Source organism: Macrotis lagotis, chromosome 2, assembly GCF_037893015.1.
Source record: "Macrotis lagotis isolate mMagLag1 chromosome 2, bilby.v1.9.chrom.fasta, whole genome shotgun sequence".
Taxonomy (NCBI): domain Eukaryota; kingdom Metazoa; phylum Chordata; class Mammalia; order Peramelemorphia; family Peramelidae; genus Macrotis; species Macrotis lagotis.
In genome coordinates this window covers 202,720,371-202,738,111 of record NC_133659.1, presented here as the reverse complement: position 1 = coordinate 202,738,111, position 17,741 = coordinate 202,720,371, and the positions used below count along the sequence as shown (strand labels likewise).

Genomic DNA, 17,741 nt, shown 5'->3' with positions numbered 1-17,741 from the left:
CTAGGTGGAATGAAATGAATGAAGAACTGATAGACCATAGAAAGGGATTTGAATACGGGGGGGGGGGGGGGTCTCCACTCCACCTTCTAAGGGAAGTGAAGAGGAACCCAAAGGGAGGTGTGAGGTGTGGAGGGCCTAGAAGGTCGGGATGCTGTCACCTGAAACCAGAAAGTGAAACTACGCTGATTCCCAGGTCAGCTTCCGAGTTGGGGGGGAGAGGATGAGTCAGCAAAACCCCTGGGGGATGGAGGCCTGTCTGGAGGGGAAGCGGGATGGCCAGGGAGCCCAACCTGGCCCAATCACACAGGATGACACCAGAACCCCAAAACAGGTACTGCCTCAAAGGTAAACCCGACTCCCTGGCTGCTTCCCCACCACGGAAACCGAAACCGGACTCCCTCTAACTCCCAGTGGCCTTTCTGGGAACCCAGGCCGTTTTTAGAACCCTGCAAAGAGGAAGCGGGAGCCACAACAGCGCACACCCACTAGCTTTCGGCAGTAAAGCTCAGTTATGCTGACCTCATGGAGTGGATCCCAGGACCCCCCTTCAGGTTTCCCCCACCCCCACAGAAAAAAAAGCCGCTTTGGTCGTATGACCACCCACCCAAAGCAGACCCGGGGCATTCTGTCATTCTGCAAATAAAAATCCTTTCAGCTTTCGTGGGGGTGGGGAGGGCAGGAATGGAGAAAAAGAAGGGCAGGAGTGAACCTGCCTTTCAGTCCTATTGATCTGTCTGGATTCTAGTATTTGCATTCCCAAGTGCTTAGCACATGCTAAAGGCTTAATAATAAATATTTGCTATCTACTAGGGAAGAGAACAATTTAGATGCCTAAACTTAGGGATTAGGGGTGGAGGGAGAGTAGGTGGCAAGGATGTCCACTTAGGCACTAAGCACAATCAATTTGGAGATTATAAAAAGAGGAAGAAAAAAGGATCAAGGTTGGTGGGAAAAAACCCCCAAAACCCAAGCAGACAGCAGCCTCTAGGACCTCCCCTCCTTCCCCCACCTCCCCCATCCTCCCCACTAGCACCGGGCCTCCTAAGAGACCAGCAGGTTTGCCTGGCTGTGAAACAAACACATCACCTCTCACTCCCCCTGGGGCAGCCACTCCGAGAAGACTGGCACAAGCCCTGCCTCCGCCTCTGTCCATACCCCATCATCCCAGACCAGGCAGGAAACGTGCCTCTGAAAGGGGAGCCCTTGATTGGCTCAAGAGTCCCAGGCTCTCAGAGGCTCCCAACCTCTGCCTGTCTCAGAAATAGGGCCAGAGCCACAACAGACCCCGTGTGACTGGTTCAGAAGGATGCCCGGACACTGACCCACCTCAATGCCCTTGGTTCTGTGTCCGGACTGACCCAGGACTATACAAGACAGAAGACTCCTGAACCCAATCCACCGCAGCCTTCCTATAATGCTCTGCAAACCACATGTTGCAAACGGCAGACTGTGGAGGAAACGGGTGAGATGTCAATCTCCCGGAGTCCCAGTAAACAGTGTGAAGGGGGAGGGGAAAAGGAGTCACCTACTTTTCCCATTGCCCCTTCCCTCTCAGCCATGGGCCAGGAGGCTAGGCTATCAATTCTCCAAACAGCTCAGTCCTACCTCTCCTAACCCAGTTTTGAACTGGATATTTAATCAATCTGGCTTCCCCAATTGGACTGTGAGTTCCTTAAGAGAAGAGGAGGGGAAAATTTTTTTTCAAAAAATTTAAAATAACAAAAGAAAGAGAAAGGGGAGGAACAGTAAAGATTGTTTTGTAAACTTCTATTTCCACTGCTTAGCATATACATTTAATAGATGTTTATGGATTTCATTTGACTTAGCCAAGTATTCACAAATGAAACAGGGTGACTGGAAGGTGATGAAATTTAAAACACAACCCCTCCCCAACAGTGCCTCAGACACTAATTGAGCCAAGGGCAGCCACCTTGACCTCCAATGGGGTTCCCAAATCTGCTTAGGTTGCAGTCACCAGCAATATCTGGAACAGTGGCATGAAACTCAAATAGAAAAGCAGGCTACAAATTGACTTAGAAAACCACAAGTTAACATTATCTACCTTGTATTGGTTTTTATTTATTTTGTGAAACAGCCCAATTACATTAATCTGATCTAGAATCCAGTTATTACCACAGGAGCATAATTAGGGAAAGTTCTAGGGACATTGTCCACAGAAGGCATTTGGATGCCTAAACTCCACTCTACCTTTAGGAAACCCAGCCCCTTATCCTGTATCCTTGCCACCAGAGTCTTCAAGAATTTGGTACCTTTAAAAAAAATATTCCAAGGGACAGGTAGATGGCAAAATAGATAGTACACTAGTCCTGAAGGTAACTCTTCAGGAGGCAATGGTTTAAAGTGACTTTGCCCAAGGTCCCATAGCTAGGTAATTACTAAGTGTCTGATGCTCAATTTGAACTCAGGTCATCCTGACTCCAGGGCTGGTGACCTATCTACCACCTCACCTAGCTGTCCCTAAGATTTTTTTATTTTTGTTTTTGCAAGGCAATGGGATTAAGTGACTTGCCCAAGGTCACACAACTAGGCAATTATTAAATGTCTGAGGCCAGATTTGAACTCAAGTCCTCCTGACTTCAGTGCTGGTGCTCTATTCACTGTGCTACCTAGCTGTCCCATAAGACTTTCAAGAGACTCAAAACAAGCCCCAGGAAGACCACAGCTCCTCACTTAAGTCTTCTTCAATTAGAATAGAAGCTCCTTGCTTTTATGGGGCACCTAGGTGGTGCAGTAGATAAAGCACGGGCCCTGGAGTCAGGAGTACCTGGGTTCAAACCTAGCTGTGTGGCCTTGGGTAAGCCATTTGCCTTGCAAAAACACTAAAAAAAAAAAAAAAAAAAAGAAGCTCCTTGAGGGCAGGGTTTTAGCATTACCCTATTTAGCATTACAGTATTTAGTACACTTTGGCTAGTACAGTTAGTGGCAAGTTAGTGTCTCAAACACTAATGATGTGATCCTGGGCAAGTCATTTAACTTCAATTTACTTTAAAAAAAAAATATTCCAGAAATATATTCTCTACCTCACCTTCTCCCCCTTGCCCCCCCCCCAATATCTTGGAGCTGGGGAGGTCCTGCAGTTTAAATTATTTCTATTGCCAACAGAGGCTACATTTTAAAGAAGTTTTCTGAAATGGGGTATAAACCAGGGGAGCCTTCAGGATCTTTGGACAGGAAGGAAGGTCCTTCAAACCCAACCCAGGGAACCAGGTCATTCTCATGAGTGCCAACTCCTAGGAAGAAAATTCTAGTCTTTTTTGGGTCTCCTGCAACAATTCCACCCGCCATCCAGGGAGAAATGGAAACCTGGGTTCAATTGCTGTCTCTTTTAACCTACTGGCTGTGTGACCCTAAACCTAATTAACTCTTCAGATCCCACTTTCCTTTTTCCTGTAAAATGGATATTCTACAGCTCTAGCCATCTCACAGAGTTAATGGCTATCAAATGGGTTAACATGGGAAAGTGCTCTGAAATGTCATAAAAATGTAATATGAGATTACTAACCTAATTAAAACAGCTGTTAACCACAGAAAAGGCAAGCAGTCACTGTCAGTCAACAAGCATTTTATTAAAAGGCATAAAGTAGCCAGGCCCTGTGCTAAGCAATAGGGATGTAAAGAAAGGCAAAAACCCAAGGAGCTCCCAAATCAAATTAGGGCCCAGCCCAGGAGAAAGGACAAATAAATGGAAGGCCTGCTCTCAAATTCTGACTCTTCAATCTGTGCAAGCCAAGTTACCCCCGGGGCCTTAGCTCTCTCATCAACAAATTAGAGGAAAGTTGGACAAGAATATCACTAAGGTTCCTTCCAGGCCGAAATCTTGCACCTCTCCTCCATGTGAAATGATTCCAGTTCCTTCCTACCCAATTTGTAGAAACTTGTTATGCTTTATTGTTGAAAGGGTTGTTTTGCTTTTTGCCTTTTTTGGTGAAAGGGAGTGGATGTACAAAGGAGAAAAAATAGATTTTTGTTAATTAAAAAAATAATTTTTTTTTTTAGGTTTTTGCAAGGCAATGGGTTTAAGTGGCTTGCCCAAGGCCACACGGTTAGGTAATTATTAAGTGTCTGAGACTGAATTTGAACCCAGGTATTCCTGACTCCAAAGCTGGTGTTTTATCCACTGCGCCACTTAGCCACCCCCAAAAATTAAATTTTCCCTTCTTCCTTCAGAAATAAAAGTTTGCTCAAAAGAGAGAATTCTAGGTGGAGATCGAGTTCTTCCTATGATTTGGCAAACAATCTTAACAATTTCTCTTTATACCCACTCTACCTAGCTGGCCTCAGATCCCTTCTACCTGCCACTGTGTCAATCAACATTTCCTTTTCTTCCTTTACTAGGAGAACAGTAATCAATACTATCATAGCTTCTAGGAAGGGCAACTTAATAAACTGTCCTATCATTCTACTCACTTTCCCTAAGACTTTTTTTTCTTTTGTTAAGTGACTAGACCAAGGTCCCATAGCTAGATAATTACTAAGTATCTGAGGCTGGATTTGAACTCAGGTACTCCAGGGCTGGTGCTCTATTCACTGTGCCACCTAGCTGTCCTGATAAGACTTTCAAGAGACTCAAAACAAGCCCCAAGAAGATCACAGCTCGTCATTTAAGACTTCCTCAATTAGAATAGAAGCTCCTTGAGGGCAGGGCTTTAGCATTTATAATTTCAGAATTTAATACACTTTGGCTAATACAGTTAATAGGCAAGGTAGACAGATTGCTGGGCCTTGAATCAGGAAGACTCATCTTTCTGAGTTCAAAATCTGACCTTAATAGCTGGGCAAATCACTTAACCTATGTACCTCAGTTTCCTCATCTGTAAAATAAGTTAGAGAAGGAAATAATGACTAGCTTAAGTTTCTTTGCCAAGAAAACCCCAAAAGAAAATAGTCACTGACTGAAAAATAACTGAACAGTTACAACAGCAAAGCAAAGGCATAAATGCTTTGCCATTAATTCATTTCTTCCCTTAAAAAGAATTCTGCCAGACAAACACATGTTAAAAAAAAACTCAACTTCCCAGAATACTGCCTGGGGCTGGTTGTTTCCCAGAATAAGTCTTGTCAGTGACAAAATTCTAACTGAGAACTAGAGCAGTGAATACAACGGCCCCAGCTCAGTTTTCTTCACACAAGCTTTCCTGGAGGACCTGGCTTTGTCTAACTGCGCCACTAACCCTTGAGTGTCTCAAACATGGAGAGACGTGGCATGGTAGGGAATGGGAACTTGACTTGGAGTTATGAGACTTGGATTTGATTCCTACTAGTTTCTACACTTACTACCTGGCTGATTATAGTGATAAAATCACTTTTCCTCTCTAAAACTTCAGATCAACTTAAAGCTTACAAAAAGCTGAATGTTGAAAACTATCTTTGCTTATTAATTGGAAAAAAATAAAAACATAATAAAAAAGTTTCCTGAGGGTACTACACTTCAAATTTTTTCCCAATGACGGGCAAAGGTATTGTATTGATGGTATTCTACTCAAATTTATAAATGAAAAAATATAATAGCTAATAATAACTAACATTTACAAAGTGCTTATTATGTCCCAGGTACTGTACTAAACACTTTACAATGACTACATTATTTGAATCTCATACAGTCTAGGGGAGGAAGGTACTATTATTTTACAGATAGAGAACTGAGGCAAATAAAGGTTTTGTTTTTTAAATGACTAGCTTAGGTTTATACAAATGCTCAGTGTCTGAAGTTGTTTTTGGACACAGATTTTCCCGACTCCAAGTCCACTGCCCGAAATGAAAAGAAAGAAAGATAGGATGGAAGGATAGTTACTATAGAGGAAGACAGTCAAGATCCAAAAAAAGCTAGAGCAAGCAAAATCAAAAAATTCAATATGGACACAGATCAAGTTTTATACTTGGGTTAAAAATCAGTTTCATATATTCACAAGTACATGATTAAAGAAGCATGATTCAGCAGTAGTTTGTCTGAAAACGGCTGGTGGTTGGGGATTGTACTTCAGACTTATTGAGTCAGCAATGAAGGGTGGCATCCAAAAATAACTAACATGATCTAGGGCCTACATAGCTTCCAGGAAGAAAGAGGTTAAAGGATTGAGAAAAGGGACAACCTTGAGTCCATGTCATATGAGAAATCAATTGAAGAAACTAGGGATGTTTGACTTGGAAGATTGGAGGAGGACAGTGGGAAACATGGTAACTATTCAAATATGTTAGAGGGTCCCTAGCTGAGAGGGATAAATCTTCTGTTTCTCCACAGAGGGAGGAACTCAGAGGTAAATATAAATTTCTCATCAAGTTGCTGTTGTTGAGTTGTTTCAATTATGTCTAACTCTCAGTAACCCCAATGGGTTTTTCTTTGCAAAGATATTAGAGTGGTTTGCCATTTCCTTGTCCAGATAAGGAAACTGAAGCAAAAAGATTAAATGACTTGCCCAGGGTCACATAGCCAGTAAGTGACTTAAGGTTGAATCTGAACTCATGTCTTCCTGACCCCAGGCTCTATACATTATGCCACCTAACTGCCTCCTAACCATTAGAGAAGTTCAAAAGTGGAACAGACTGCCTAAAAAGGCAATGCAATTCCATCTCCTTGAAGCTGAGGATAGATGACCCCTGATTAAGTATGTTATAGTGAGAAATCCTTTCAGATATAGATTAACTTAACTGTCCTTTCCACCTTTCATACTCTGTGATGCTGACAGAGGTAAGGCCTAGGTATATAGATTTTGGAATCAAATGAAAAATGGGAGTTCGGTCCATGAGAATTGGTGAGACCAAGAAAAGCATATTAAGAAAAAGTAAACAGAGAGAAAAGGGACTGGAGAGGCAGAGCCAATATAGAATGGTAAATAGTGAGCTTCCCTCCAAAAGATTCCTGCAAAGAGATCTAAAAATGCACCAGAAAAAAAAATAAAAAAATAAAAAAAAATGTACCAGACCATATCCTGATGGGGAAAGCCAGAAAAGGAAACAGTGAATCATTGGTTGAACTCAGTCTGGCATAGGGATCCAGACAGAGAGGTCTTCAGAAGGGTCAGGGGAAGGGTCAGATCCTTGTAGGAAGACTTCAGTATCCTGAGATCCTAGGCCATATACTGAGGCACCATGAGGGATGGGTGCCAACTGGCAGCTTTGTCACCCACTTCCAGGCACCAGGTCACAGATCCAAGGCAGAATGAGAAGGGCACTTGCATAGGGAAGGGAATGACATTCCTAGATAGGAAAGGTTTTGATCTATATATGGTAAAAGAAAAGTTCAGAAGCTAGGAGTAACAGTGATGCACATCAGAGCCCAAGCTCAGAATAGGGTCTCAGTTCCAGCATCTAGTCCTATCTATAGAGGAATAATCAAGGCAGAAATCCCATACCAAAAGAAGGCTACACTTCTGTAACTCTGAATCAATAAAACTTTTCATCTAGCCAATAGGGCCTAAATCCAACAGCAGTCTACCAAACCCAGATCAGGAACTTACAGAGGTCAAATGTTGAAGAGAAAGAGAGGAAACAATCATATTTTGCCCTGGATCAGACCACTTTTGAAGCACTGAAAACATGCAGGTCTCCAATCAGTTCCCAAGATCCTGGAATAACACAATAAAATGATATTTAAAAAAATTCTCATCGTAATAAACTATTATGGTGGCAGAGATGCTCAAGACACAAACACAGAAGAGAATGACTCCAAAACATTTATTAGCAATTTTTCAGAAAAAGAACTCCCCCCCCCCCATCCACCCAGCTTGGACTCAAATTCAACAATAATTCCTGAAAGAAATGAAACAAGAGCTTTTTTTGTTAAGTTAAAATTTTTTTGGGGGGGGTGGTAAATGAGTTGAAAATGATTGAGGAAATTTTGGAAAAGAAATGAGTGATGATAGAAAGAACAGAAAAGAGAATTAACAACTTGGCAAAGGTATAAAAACATTGTTTTCTCAAAATTCAAATGGACCAAATAAAAGTCCATCTTCATAAGGCAATAAGCAATATGAAAACAAGGTCAAACATCTTTAAAAAATAGAAGAAAATTAATATATCTCACAGGAAACATTAAAAATTAAATGACCTAGAAAACAGATTAAGGAGAAAAAATTTAGGAATCACTGGTCTGAGGGTGGCTAGGTGGTACAAGAGATAGAAGGCAGGGACTGAAATACTGAATAGCAACAAATTGTTTCAAAAATTGTGTTTAGCTCTTTGCAACTTCTCATTTCTCCTGGTTCCTGCCTCTGTGGATAACAGAAGAGGCTTTATCCCTTTCTTATCCAAAGACCCGCCAAAAGACTCATCTTGTGAGTTCAAATCTGGTCTCTACCATTAACTAGCTGTGTGACCATGAGCAAACTGTTTGCCTCAGTTTCCTCATCTGGAAAATAAACTGAAGAAGGAAATGGCAAACTATTTTAGTATCTTTGCCAAGAAAATGCCAAATGGGGTCATAGAGAGTCAGACACAATTGAAAAAATGCCTCAGACTATCTGAACACCACACACACACACACACACACACACACACACACACACATTTCAAGAAACCTAAAAATAAAATCTACTTCTATCTCTTAAAACAAGAGAAACAGTCAAAGTAGAGAGAATCTACAGGTCTATTCCTGAAAGAAATCCCAAAATAATCCCAGGAGCTTCACAGTTGAAATCCAGAGTGAACAGGTCACAAAATAAATACTGCAAGCAGTCAGAAAGAAAGAATTCAAATACTGAGGAGTCAGAGTCAGGATCATACCATATTTAGTAGCCATATAAAGAATGGAATAACTTGCCTTAAGGCAAGGGATTTAGGTGTATAGCTAACAGTAATGTTACCTTCAAAACTGACTATATTGCCACATGGGAAATAAATGGTCCTTTAATAGAACAAGGCTTCCAAATATTATTCTTCGTGTATAAGTGTGAGGGAATGTGGTTAAGTGACTTGCCCAAAATCACACACAAGCTAGTATCAAGTGTCTGTGGATGGATTTGAACTCAGGCCCTCCTGACTCCAGGACCAGTTTATCTATCTCCTATACCATGCAGCTGCCCCAATTTTAAATATTCTTGATGAGAAGTTCAGAGCTGAGGAGAAACTGAAGTTCAAAGACAGGAGTGAAGAAAAACACAAAAAGGTAAACATAAATGAACAGTATAAAGAAACCAAGGATAAACTGCTGACATTCAACTATGAAAAGATGAAGCATGTGTCCCCTCTGAGATCTATCATCATCAGAGTTCATATAGAAAGTCCAATTAAAGAAAGCCTGGGAGGGGTTCTGTTATGTCAATGATTTTAATCATGAGAAAAGGAATACGCTGGTGAGGAAGGAAGAGGAAAGTTAGGGGAAATTATCTCCTGTAGTCGAGTTGAACAAGTAGACATCTACACAAACAAGAAGCGGGGAGGGGGTAAGAGGAGCAGCTGACACTTGAACCTCACTCTTGTCTGGACTGGTTTAGAAAGGAAGAACACATACAGAAAAATATATTTCACTCAATCAGGAAATAGGAAGGAAAGGGGGAAATGGATTTGAAAGGCAGGTAGATTATGGGAGGGATTAGTGCTAAGCAAAATAAACAAAATTTTTATAGCTTTTTTTGAAATGGCAAAGAATGGGAAACTGAAGGGGGTGTTCATAAATTGGGAAATGAATAAACAAGTTATGGTACATAAATGTGATGGAATAATAACTATTGTGCTGACACCATATAATGATCAACAAGGATATGATTCCAGAGGACTAGTGATGAAACAAGCTACCCACCTCCTGAGACATGGCCTTAGAATGCAGAATGAGTCAAACAGTTTTTGGACATAGGCAATGTGGAAATTTGTTTTGAATGACTCTACATGTTTTTAATGGGTTTTGTTTTTTCTTGTGTTTTTCAATTGGGGTGGGAAGATGAGAAGACCTTGGATGACTAAAACAAATATAATATTAAAACAGAAAGAAAGCGAGTCAGGAAGACTTTAATGGACTCCTTTTAAGTTTATAATAAATAATGATTAAAACAATATCTTACATTTCTATATATACCTTATTTTAATAGCTTTATTTTAATATTATAATTAATACTAATAACTTATAATAGCTTACATTTCTAAAGTACTTACTGTTATTAAGTATAATGTTTAATATATTGTGTTTATAGCTCCAACACCTTTCCTGGCACATTGTAGGCACGTAATAAACACCTGTCAATTAACTGGGTGTGGGGTGGGAAGAAAGGCTCCAGGAAATCACTCTAGGGGAATATCTACACCTAGGGAGTGAGATATGGAAAATGACCCTGCAAATGAGACTAAAGAAGACTGCTGTGACAGGTAGAAAGAAAACTATGCCAAGGTAGCATCACAAAGACTCAGGGAGTGTCTGAGGAACTGGTGGTCAACAGTGTTAAATGCTGCAGAGAAGTCAAGAAAGATGACTACTGAGAAGATTACTGGATTTAGCAATATAGGGATTACTAGTGAGCCTAGGGAAAGGTTTTAATTGAGTGATAGGGATGGAAGCCAGACTGCAAAACATTGAGAAGTGAGTGTGTGAAAAAAAAGAGAAAGACCAAGTATAGACTGCTTTTTTCTAGGAGCTTGGCTGTGAAAGGGAAGGAGATAGAGTGATAATCTGAGAGTATGGTAGGGTCTGGTGCTAGTGTTGTGATCTCCTTTGTAGAAAAACAAAAGTGTAAACAGCTCAATAAATCACCAAGAAAATATGCTACCATCTTCTGGGGAAAATTCCAGTATTTGCCTTCTAGGGACCAAGTGGCAGAGCCTATCCTAAGAGTCCCACACAATGGGATTTATCTGTTGACATAGGTGGGCTTCCCTAAAATCTCTAGTTTTAATGTTCTCATCTTTTTAGGAGAAAGTCAAACAAAAGCTGTGTGTGAGGTCAGTGCGAATTGTATGAGCTAATAGCCCTTCCTCTCCATCTCTAGTTAAGCACAGATGAGCAGGAAACTGGGGAATGCTTTTCTCCAATCTGGGCATGACCTCACTCTGGAAATTCCCAGCCTGTGACCAGGGTAACATTGTTGACTTCTTAAAAGTATGTGGGTGCTGCCTAATTCTAGGGTATAAGGGTAGCAAAGAGGATGGAATCCCACTCAACCCTGTGTCATGGAGAATAGGGTGGTCAGTCACTTCCCCCCTTTCTTCCAGCTAGGCATAAGTAATCAAAGGAAATAGTAATTATATTGTTCTAAATCACTGGATATATGGCTATCCTCTGCTGAGACCTCAACCTAAACTGACTTAAGAAAGGAAACCCTCCTTCATAAAGTAATTTATACTTTGGGACCAATGCTGTTCTCTGTTCTCTCAGTTTTGACCCCGCAACTCTTTCTAGGAAAATGCAAACAACTCTGGTGACTCCCACAACCCCTCTGCAAATGCCACAGGCCTGCCTTAGAGGGAGTTCCCTTTCAGTAGAACTTACTTATTTTTCCTTTGGAAAGAAAAGAACATCCTTTTGGTGGCAACAGACTATCCCAGTGTAGAATTGGTCTGATTCATTTCTTTTAACTGAAAAAATGTGAGTTTTGTTCAGGACTTTTATGGCACATATTTTCAACCAAAACTCAAAAGACTTCACACATTTAAATGCTCCTTATTCTTCTTTCAATGAAGAAGACAAAGTAGTGTTACATCAGGAAGTTAGATGATTTAGAGACTAGAACACTGGACTTGGGAGTTAAGAAAATCCATGTTCAAACCCTGATTCAGATGCAAGTCTGTACTGTGCATCTATGAATATGGATAAGTCATTGTTATCTGAGCCTCAGCTAATAGCACCTACCTTACAGAACTGTTGTAACTACCAAATGAAATAACATATGTAACTCTACATATGTAACATGCAACATTAGTTGGGTGAGCCTAGGCAAATTACTTTCAACTAAAACAGGGGAAAACAACACCATAACCTCACAAGATTTTGCTGTGAAGCCCAAATATGATAATTATTAGTGCTTTGCAAACCTGAAGATGGGGCACCTAGATGGCACAGCAGCTAGAGCACTGGGTCTGAAGTCAGAAGGTCCTGAGTTCAAATCTAACCTCAGATATTTACCCTGGACAAGGCCCTTATCTTGTTTGCCTCAGTTTCCTTATCTGTTACATAAGCATAAGGAGATGACAAACTATTCCAGTATATTTTAAGAAAACCCTAAATAGGGTCATGAAGAGTTATACACAACTGAACAGCAACAACAAAACCTTAAAGTACAATATAAATGCTATATTATTGTATGAAAGGAAAGGGAGGGGCAGCATTATCTAAATAATTCACTGGTATTAAACTCAAAATAGAAACAGCCACTAAACCTTGGTTGTGACTTATAAAATCACATAATTAATATCATCTATTTTCTATGTTTTAATTTGTTTTGTTAAATATTTTCTAATTATATTATAATCTGGTTCTAGCCACTTTAGAATGTTGTGGCCAAGTTTGACAATTCTAACCTAGAGCAAGCATTTCTAGAAAATGGGGAGGTAGCAGTTGTGACATGAACACCTAGGAAAAGTCACTCTGGAATAATATGTTCAACCAGTTTCATTCAGAGCTGAAAGTCTGTAAATGTTTATTACTAAGCCAAGCACTGGGTATGCAAAGAGGCAAAAGACTCCCTGCCCTCAAGGAGTTTACAATCTAATAAGGGGAGACAAGCATATTAATATGCTCCAACAACTACTTAGGGGATAAATAGGACACAATTAAGGCACTAGAATTAAGAGGGAGTAGGAAAAGTTTATAGTAGTCGAAGGGATTTTAGTTGGGACTTGAAGGAAGCCAGGAGATAAAGATAAGAAAAGAAGCATTCCAGACAAGAGGAACAGCCAGAGAAAATAGGTGGAGTTGAGAGTGGAGTGTCTGGTTCATGGAACAAGATGGCCAGACTCACTGGACTGAAGAGTATCAGGGAGGTACAAAAATACTGGAAAAGTGTGTGGGGGCACCTTGGTTTTATAGAGCACTGCGCACCAACAGGGACTTTGACATCAGATTGGATATGAAGGGTGGGGGTTATGTGTGAGAAATAGTGAAGGATCAAGGCTGATACCTAGATTTTGAGCCTGAGGGACTGGGAGGATGCTGACAGTAACAGGGAAGGTTAAGAGGATTTCAAGGGAAAGATGAATTCTGTTTTAGACATATCAAATATTAGATGTCTACTGGACACAGATGTCTGAAAAGCAGTTAGATATGTGAGATCAGAATTGGAGATGGCTCTGTACCTCCTTTCCTTCCCACCCCCAGCTATGGGAAGATTCCATGACCCCAATCTAAACAAACTTGAGTCATACTTCTTAGGAGAGCCCACTAGCCTGGGTTTCATTCTTCTTCCACCCACTAACAAACATCATACCAAACTAGAACCCCTACAAGCAGGAGGTATGACTAAATATGGGACTGTCTCTAACCTTTACCAACAATTTACTTCTGGGCTAGTCTGTGTGAGCCTACAGTTTATACAGTCAGAGTGAGCCTTTTACCAACAGGCTGGGAGCATTAAGAAGAGAGTTTAAGACCCACGTTAATAAAAAGCTATTACCTAGTGCAGATGAATAAGTCAGTCAACAAGCATTTTTTAAATGCCTACCATGTGCTTGTCCACAGCACTTTGAGATAGAGATGCAAAAAATAAATAAGGCAAAAATAATTCCTGACCTCAGGGAGCTCACATTCTCTAATGGGAGGGGCAGGTGGTAGACAATAGGAAAAGTTATTCACAAACAAAATCTACAGAAGAAAAATTGGAGATAATCAAGGGAGAGAAGGCACTAGTATCAGTGGGAATTTGGAAGTGCTTCTTGTAGAAGGTGTGATTTTATCTGGGACTTGATCTTGTATAAGATTTAAAAGCTCGGACAGCTATGTCCCAGAAATGCAAATTTCTACTGGGTTAAGATGGCAGTTAAATGACTCAGTGGATAGAGAACCAGAGCTGGAGTTAAGGATGTCCTGAGTTCAAATGTGACCTCAGACATTTACTACTGTGTGGACCTGGATAAGATACTTAACCCTGTTTGCTTCAATTTCCTTATCAGTAAAATGAGCTGTTGAAGGAAATGGCAAATCACACCAGTATCTCTCCCAAAATGGGATCATGAAGAGTCTGAGGACTGACAAATGATTCAACAACAACAATGGGTTACAAAGTAATCTTTTACTCTCATTCTCCTCTGAGGGGCCCAGGATTCACAGGTTCACATTTAGAGCAACAAGGGACCTGCAAACACTATCCAAGGTCTCTTTCTCCTCTGCCAGTATTATGTTGAAATGGACTGTCTTTCTCTTTCTGTCATCTAAGTATCTCCAAGTTTAGAGAGTCTTATCATAAGAATATTGGTCACCAGATGATAAAATTTTTTTGTTGGTTCTAACAATTGGTATTAAAGTCCAACAAAAATGTGAAGGCACTAATTTGTACATAAATATGCCTGAGGGTCACATATTAACTCAGTTTTCAAATGTATTATTATCTAAGTTTTATTGTATTATTAATTTTGTTCACTATTTCCCAATTACATTTTAATCTAATTCAGGCCTTAAGAGTGTTGTGGGTGGGCAGCATTCCTCTGAGCTACAAGTACAAGGCCCTGTCATTCAAATTTAGGTTCTATTGTTTACTACATATTTGGCCTTAGGCAATAATCATTAAAATCGGCTAGTAAAAAAGTGAGGTTGGGCTAAATGAAATATGAGTTCCCTGATATTGCTCATCTATAATCATACTAAGAAGTGGAGAGATTTCAAATATGTATATGTGGAGTGAATTTGCAAATGATAGAACTTCAAATCTTCACAGGTACTGAAAAAAGTACTCAACTACAGATGCTCCCATCAGTCATAGCAGGCTGGTTCTGAGGTCTTTGGAAATATAGACCTACTTACTGCTCTGTATAAACTCTACATAAACCTCCCAAACTGTCACACTTAAGTTCCACACTGGAAGTCTGATTATAGGGTGGTCAGTCAATGGTTAAACAATTATTAAGGGCCTACTATGTTACAGGCTCTTTGCTCAATGCTGGTAGATGTTAAGTATCCACTGATCTGTTTTGGTATTTCTAAACTCTTTCTCAGTTTTTCTGGACTGATGGGATGTAATCTAGTTTCTTCCAGGCTCATGATAAAAATACAGAAAGACAATCTTATCACATGGTTCTCAGTTTTTCTGACTGAGGGGATATAATCTAGTTTCTTCCAGGCTCAGGATAAAAATCAAGAAGGACAATCTTATCACATGGATGAGTGAATATCTTTGGAAGGCTCTTATTTGCCATTATCACTGTCTTTATCTACTTCTTTATGAGGAAACTGAGGCACTCTGAGTCACAGGAAGGATCATTATATTAACTTGAATGACTAGAAGAATGAATGGAAATAAGGAAATTAAGAGATGAGAATTTGTTAGGAAAAAATTACTGAGTTCTGTTCTGGACATATCAAGTTTGAGAAAACAATTAGATAACCAATTAGAAAATTCTAATAGTTGGTAAAGCAAGACTGGAGCTTAAAAAACAATTCTCATTTTGATGAAAATTGAACCCATGGCAACTGCTGAGATCTCCAAGGGAGTATAGAAAAAGAAAGAAACGGGAACATTTTGGTCATAATCCTATAGTTGATAGAGCACCAGCCCTGGAATCAAGAAGACCTGAATTCAACTCTGGTCTCAGACTTTTGACACTCAAAAGCTGTGTGACCTTGGCCAAGTCACTTAACCCTTACTGCCTCCCATTCAGGGCCATTCTCAGTCATCTTAATCTATATCTGGCCACCAGATCCAGATGGTTCCCTAAGAGAAAGTGAGGCTGATGACTTAGCATAGTACCCTCTCAATCAAATCCAATTCAATTGCTGGACTTCGAAAAAGGACAAATATCAGAGCACTTTACAAACCTTAAAGCATGATAAAATTTCAGCTGTAACTGCTGTCATTGTGATAACTTGAGGAAATAGATAGTAGAATCAAGTGAATATAAAAGGCATATTACAAATTACTAGTTCTTTGTCATACTAGTATATAAATGCTGCAATATACCACATAATATATTAAAGCATATTTTATAAAATATATAAAAGTATATCACACAATAAACAGTTGTATGTACATCTTATATGAACATATGCTTAACATCATAGCTATATGTGCATAAGTTTTTAAAAACTCCCATCTTCACCATATATTCCTTCCACTCCAAAATACAGCTATTAGGTGCTTTTCCTTTTTTCCTTTTCCTCAACACTTTTTCCAGGTTCTTGACCTGTTCCAAACTGCTCTCCAGAGGATAGAGGCTGAGTATTACAGCCTGGGAAAATGTACATAATTTCCTTTTAGTATCTTTTGGGTGGCTGAATAGCAAAACGATCAACCCCCCCTCCTCACCATTAGCTATAGCTCTTAATCACCTAGTATTCAATTACTTCCCATCCGGATGAATGGTATCACCCCTGAATTATTCCAAAAGAGCAAACAGATTACTACCAAGACTGTGGGAAGAGTACTGAGGAATTTCATTAACCCCAGGCATGGCACCGTTACATGGGAGAGCAGACCCTAACCTAACCATCTCTCCCCCTACCACTTTCAATTTCTAAGAAGAGCAATCCTAGATGGAGAAAAACGCTGTTCCTATGTGTGAGGATGACTTATTATAACTTTTAGTTTTTTTCAAGGCAATGGGGTTAAGTGGCTTGCCCAAGGCCACACGGCTAGGTCATTATTAAGTGTCTAAGACTGGATTTGAACCCAGGGCCGGCGCTTTATCCACTGCGCCACCCAGCCGCCCCTCTAAGGTTTCTTTTAAAAGTTACCATCAAGGAGCGGCTGGCTGGCGCAGTGGATAAAGCGCCGGCCCTGGGTTCAAATCCAGTCTTAGACACTTAATAATGACCTAGCCGTGTGGCCTTGGGCAAGCCACTTAACCTCATTTGCTTTGGAAAAAACGTAAAAAAAAAAAAGAAACCTTAGAAAGTTCCAGATGCAAGAAAGTGGGGGAATTGCAGGCGTGTTGGAGCTGGGGCTCCGGGGCTTCCGGACCGCATGCCTAAGTTCTGCCGCGGGCCGCGGAGTCAAGTCCGCGCGCTGTGAGCGCCAGCAAGGGGAGGCTCGGCGGGCCGGTCCGAGCCCCAGGTCTGGCCCCTGGAAGCGGGTGAAGCGCGCACCGTCGCCGGTCTGCGCTTCCTCGCGGGCGGGCTCTGACCGCGAGCCCGAGGGGAGGCGCGGCCCGGGACCCCGCGCGCCCCGGCCCGGGACCCCGCGCGCCCCCCGGCCCGGGACCCCGCGCGCCCGGGCCTGCGCCCACGTGGGACCGGGGGTCTGGGGTGAGGGCGGCCTCGCGGCACGTCCAGGGGGCGCGCCCCGCCCCGGACCCTGGGCCGACCCCAGCGCCCTCCCGCCGCCCCGGGCCCGACCCCAGCGCGGCCCCCGCGGTGCCTACCCTCGCCTGCCGCCGCCGCGTCCGACCTGGGCTGCCGGAGCCCGCACGGCGCGGGGCGCGGCCCGCGGGGCGGGGCCGCACCTGTGGGGGCGGGGCCGAGGAAGGCCGCCCCGCCCCCCGGGGCCTTCACCGCGGGGAAGACTTGCCGGGAGGGAGAGGCGCGGCCCCTCCGCTGCCCGGGCCGGCCGGCTGCCGAGGCCCCCCCAGACTCCGCGCGCCCTTCTGGGCTTCGGCCGGAGCCCGGGCAGCCCGCCCCGGACTGGAAGGCCCTGGGGACCCCGTCCTGCGCGGCTCGC

General features: G+C 41.9%; 1 protein-coding gene across 5 annotated transcripts in view; it reads right to left on the bottom strand.

Moving 5' to 3' along the window:
- The window catches only part of RHBDF2 (rhomboid 5 homolog 2), a 44,992-nt gene extending 27,472 nt beyond the window's left edge, over positions 1–17,520 (bottom strand). The window contains exons 1-2 of one of the 5 annotated variants that reach the window (XM_074224493.1): positions 17,446–17,463; positions 7,476–7,583 (exon numbers count right to left, since the gene is read on the bottom strand). The gene's annotated coding sequence lies outside the window, so the exon portion shown is untranslated. Of the gene's footprint in view, positions 1–1,086; positions 1,307–1,326; positions 2,037–7,475; positions 7,584–17,445 lie in introns of those variants that run through there. The other 4 variants (XM_074224490.1, XM_074224491.1, XM_074224489.1 and 1 more) reach the window with 4 other exon arrangements.
- Positions 17,521–17,741: the final 221 nt, after the last annotated feature.